We start from the raw sequence: 6,000 nt of genomic DNA, 5'->3' as shown, positions 1-6,000 counted from the left end.
ATTCCAAAGACGGCCTTCCGGACAAGATATGGGCATTTTGAGTTCTTGGTGATGTCGTTCGGGCTAACAAATGCCCCAGCAGCTTTTATGGATCTCATGAATAGTGTATTCAGGCCCTATCTTGATGTGTTCGTGATCGTATTCATTGATGACATTCTGGTGTATTCTCGTTCGGAGGCGGAACATGCGGGCCACTTGCGGATAGTATTACAGACCCTTCAGGATCATAAGTTATATGCTAAGCTCTCTAAATGTGAATTCTGGCTGAACTCAGTAGCATTCCTTGGCCATGTGATATCTGATGAGGGTATTAGTGTCGACACTCAGAAGATCGATGCAGTGAAGAATTGGCCGAGACCTACAACACCGTCAGAAGTCCGCAGCTTCCTGGGGCTAGCAGGATATTATAGGCGGTTTGTAGAAGGGTTTTCCTCTATATCAGCACCATTGACTAAGTTAACACAGAAAGCTACCAAGTTCCAGTGGTCTGATGCTTGTGAACATAGTTTTCAGGAGCTAAAGAATCGATTGACATCCGCGCCAGTGCTCACTCTCCCAGAAGGAACAGAAGGTTATGTGGTATATTGTGATGCCTCAGGTATAGGTTTGGGGTGCGTATTGATGCAACGTGGGAAGGTGATTGCTTATGCATCAAGACAATTAAAGAAGCATGAAAAGAATTACCCGACTCATGATTTGGAATTGGTTGCAGTAATATAGGCTTTGAAGATAAGGTGGCACTACTTATACGGCGTCCATGTTGACATCTACACAGATCACAAGAGTTTACAATACATCTTCAAGCAGAAGGAGTTGAATTTGAGGCAGCGTAGGTGGCTTGAATTATTGAAAGACTACGATGTCGAGATATTGTACCATCCCGGTAAAGCTAATGTTGTGGTAGACGCTCTCAGCCGTAAGTCAATGGGAAGCTTAATACATATTGAGGCAGGTAGACAAGGGTTGACCAAAGAGCTTCACCAGCTGGCCAATATGAGAATCAGATTGTTGGACTCTGATGACGGAGGTGTTACTGTACAGAATACAGCAGAATCATCTTTGGTAGCCGAGGTAAAAGCACGGCAATATGAAGATCCTACCTTAGTAAGATTGAGAGAGGGAATTCAGCAGTGTAAGATTACAGCTTTCAAGATCGGAGGAGATGGGACACTGAGATACCAGGGCCGATTATGTGTACCTAGTGTGGCAGGGTTGCGAGAGAAGATTATGATTGAGATTCACCAGTCCCGATATTCTATCCATCCTGGCTCGACAAAGATGTATCATGATGTTAAGGAGCAGTATTGGTGGGATAACATGAAGAAGTCTATTGCAGAATTTGTAGCCCAGTGTCCTAATTGTCAACAAGTAAAGATCGAGCATCAGAAAACTAGTGGATTGATTCAGAATATAGAGATTCCGACCTGGAAATGGGAGGTGATTAATATGGACTTCATTATTGGATTACCTCGCTCTTATCATAAGTTTGACTCCATCTGGGTGATAGTTGATCGACTTACAAAATCTGCCCATTTTCTACCAGTTAAGACAACTTACACGGCTGAAGATTATGCGAAGTTGTATATCAAGGAGATTGTTAGGCTTCATGGTGTGCCGGTATCTATTATATCAGACCGAGGAGCTCAATTTACGGCTAACTTTTGGAGGTCTTTTCAGAAGGGTTTAGGCACACAAGTAAATCTCAGCACTGCATTCCATCCGCAGACTGACGGACAGGCTGAACGTACCATCCAGACGCTTGAAGATATGCTACGAGCATGTGTTCTAGATTTCAAGGGGAATTGGGATGACCATCTGGCACTTATAGAATTTGCCTACAATAATAGCTACCATTCCAGTATTAAAATGGCCCCATATGAGGCACTGTACGGGAGGAGATGTAGATCACCAGTTGGATGGTTCGAAGTCGGTGAGACAGAATTATATGGGCCAGATTTGATTCACCAAGCCATTGAGAAGGTGAAAGTGATACAAGAGTGACTGAGGACGGCACAAAGCAGGCAAAAGTCTTATTCCGACGTCCGACGTCGTGATCTGGAATTTGAGGTTGGTGATTAGGTTTTCCTGAAGATCTCGCCGATGAAGGGTGTTATGCGTTTTGGGAAGAAGGGTAAGTTGAGTCTGCGGTATATTGGGCCGTACAAAATTCTTCGACGAATTGGACAGGTTGCTTACGAGTTAGAATTGCCATCTGAATTGGAATTTGTCCACCCGGTATTCCATGTATCTATGTTGAGGAAATGTATTGGAGACCCTTCCCGGGTCGTCCCTATCAAAGATATACAAGTTACAAAGGATCTATCATATGATGAAGTGCCAGTGGCTATATTAGATCGACAAGTCCGCAAGCTGAGAACAAAGGATGTAGCTTCCGTGAAAGTATTATGGAGGAACAAAAATATAGAAGAAATGACATGGGAAGCAGAAGAGGAGATGAAGTCTAAATACCCTTACCTATTCCAGAGTGAAGATAACGAGGATGCCGGGGGAAAGAAGGACGCATTATAAGGTGAAACGGCTCTATGAGGTAAGCAATAGCTTGTGAATACTCTTTTTTTTAATACAAAATGGTAATATGCAGATAATGTACATATCCATAATGCTTTGTATAGTCTTGTAAGGCCATAGGTTAGGTTTAACTGCTTGTAAGTTTGGCTAGTGTCCATTTTATAGGGGAAACTCAGCCGGAAATCTCCGTGGGAATCCACAATGAGTTAGACACCCCATAAACCCTTACATTCGAGGACGAATGTTCCTAAGGGGGAGAGGGTGTTACAACCCAAATTCGCATACCATAGATCACGCCGTAAGTTAGTCGACGTAAATCCAAGAAGATATTATCTTTGAGATGATAAGAAGTTAATCCTATTGGTCTTAAATGATACAAGGGTGTATAAGAGTGGTTAACAAGTATTTGAAGTTAAACGAATCAAGGATGTTGTAACCCGTATTTTCGGGTAACACTAGAGGTGATTAATTGTCCCAAGAGGTCTTGTTTTAATGTATTTGAATCATATAATATCCGCATCATAAGTCTTGAAGTCAAGCGAGTTATGAAACAAAAGTCGATAAAAGTTGTCGCAACTTAGGTTTATAATTTTACTTAAACTTTAGGTCAAATGTTACTGCATTTTTCTCCAAATGTGCTTGGAATTATGGAGTGATCTACCTATCAAATTGAAGATCTATGAGTCTAGTTTCTAACGCATTAAACCGTTCGTCGATACGATCTCGAAATAGAGAGATATTCGCATTTTCGCGAGAGTACGCCAAGCTGCTCTCTATGGGGCCCACAAAGGCGGTTTAAGACATATGGACATATATAAGATACCTCAACCCCGTTTTAAGTCATTATTTTTAAGTATATTCAGATCTTATAACCCTAAAAACAGACTCTCAAGGTTCTCTCATGATCCAAGACCCAAACAAAGGGCAAACAACACAAATCAAATGTCGGGAATCCCGTGGCGCTAGTAAGTTTCTTGTTCTTCTTGTTGTTGCTGATTTTTGTGTTATTCCAGCTCGTGTGGGAGGTTGTTTTAAGTGTTTTATGTCCTGTAAATACACCTTCAAGTTTTTAATATCAACCCTAGGTGATTTCAAGTCTTCTAAAGTAATTCTAGTGCCGAAAAACCCATATTAATTGCTAGTTTCGCTTCCTTGTTCTTGTGGCAGAATTGAAGGGATATTTCATGGAAAATTAAGGTCAAATTGGAGTTGTTCTTTCTGTTTAAAGGTAAGGAACCTCTTACTCTATATATATTTAAGATTATCCAAGTTGCAGCTAAGTCGTTGAAGCTAGAACTTGTGAAATATATATCGAAAAGCTTGGTAGTAATGTTGTTGGTTGGTGGACTGTTTTGGAGGCTCAATATGATTATTAATGATGTTGTTTGGGCTGTTTGGTGATTTTATTGACTTGTGGGAAGTCATATAAATAGGGGAGGTGCTGTCCGTTTCATCGTAAAATAGGTTGTGGTCGATACATAATAGTTACGACGCTTAAACGATAATGATAGTGTCATTTGTCTTATTGTAGACTAAGGAGTCGTGACATTTGCATAGCTTGAGGTTGGGCAGTATATACAAGGTATGTGAGGCTATCCCCTTCATTCTTTTGCACGACTCCGATTGTACATAATGTAATGAACGAGCTCCCAAAGATACTCTACTCTTAGAAGCTAGCAGTACTTACATTGCTGCCCTTCTTATGAAACGATTGATATTGATGTTACTTCTCTTATTCTTATATTATCAATGTTGTTGGTAGTTCCTGATTCTTATAAGATTCTTGATGAAGAGTTAATCCTAATAACGTGTACGAAGGATACCAACCTTATGTCACTCCGAAAGGTTCAAAATATGATTCCAATGAGTCCAGCATGCATCATATATATGTATCTATTTTACTCTACCGAGCCGCGCTATAGTCGGCCGGGTACGGCACCTATTGTGCAACCACTGATCAGTTGGGTTTTACCGAGCTCCACGTGGCCGGGTACATTTTACCGAGCCTATTATGGCCGGGTACGATATGATGATGGTGATGCCCACAAAGGCGTATGTTTTAAAAGTTTATGTATATATATATGTATGTATCATGTATTTCATGTCAGTAGCCCTCAGAGGTACCCAGATGTCACAGGTTGTATATTCTCTATCCCTGTTTACATTACTGTTCTTACTTATGCTTTCTTGCCTCACATACTCAGTACTTTATTCGTACTGATGTCCTTTTTATTTGTGGACGCTGCATGTCGTGCTGCAGGTCCTGATAGACAGGTAGACGTAGCTCCCCCACCACAGTAGGCTGTCCAGTTCAGCGGTTATTGGCGAGATCCCTTCTCCGGACTTGCCGTGGTCTTGGTATGCATTTTTGTTATAGACATTATGGGTATGTCGGGGCCCTGTTCCGGCAATGTTGTAGCACTTATGTTCCTTTAGAGGCTCATAGACAGGTGTCGACTTATGTATGGTTTAGAATGCCTTTTCGGCTGATTTTTGTTGTATAGTCTTTCATGGCATCATGATAGCTCGTACCTTATATATAGTTTCTTGACAGTCTTGTCGTCCCATGTTATGTATGTTCATGACATTATCTTTCATTGTTGGATGTTCATGATCCATGTCTACTATTTATATTGATCTTGTCGGCCCTTAAAGATAATAAGGAAGGTTAGATAAAATGTACGTTGGTGCTCGGCAAGTATGGCCCGGGTGCTAGTCATGACCCTCCAGTTGGGTCGTGACAAATAGTTAATAACAACTTAAACAAGTAATACCAGAAGTAACTCAACAATCAAATGCTCAGCAAAAACATGATTTCTGAAAATAGTTCTGCCTTTCAAGTACATCAATGAAAACCCAAATCGTTTACCGGAATTTTCAAAAATATGAATAAGTTTGAAAATAATAATTTTTCCCAAAATCCTTTCAATAATAAATAAGATGTTTCTTTTTCCTTCCAGATAACCAGTGTAAAACAAATGTATCACTATGCCCATCGTCCAACATGTGTGAGAAATCATGAATGATGTGATACCGTACAACATGAGGAAATACATCTCTATGCATGTATGTCATGTGTGCATGTCAATGCAATGTATCTCAGAGATGAACTCATATGCATACTCTCAGAGTATCAATTCACTCAGTCCTCCCCATCACTCAGTCCTCACAGTCACTCAATCCTCACAGTCACCCAATCCACCAATTCGCTCGGCACTCGCACTTGGTACTCGCACTCAGTAGGTACCTGCGCTCACTAGGGGGTGTGTACAGACTCCAGAGGGGCTCCTTTAGCCCAAGCGCTATAATCTGCACGGACAACTCACGTGCTGCACGGACAACTCACGTGCTATAATATCAATATCTGTATCCGCACGGACAACTCACATGCTATAATAAGCCAATCTGGCCTGCTGCAGCGTGCAACCCGATTTCATAATTATCCTCACAATCAAGCCATCGGCCTCACTC

The sequence above is a fragment of the Nicotiana tomentosiformis genome, chromosome 6 (genome assembly GCF_000390325.3).
Source record: "Nicotiana tomentosiformis chromosome 6, ASM39032v3, whole genome shotgun sequence".
NCBI lineage: Eukaryota > Viridiplantae > Streptophyta > Magnoliopsida > Solanales > Solanaceae > Nicotiana > Nicotiana tomentosiformis.
Note: the sequence above shows the minus strand (reverse complement) of the source record.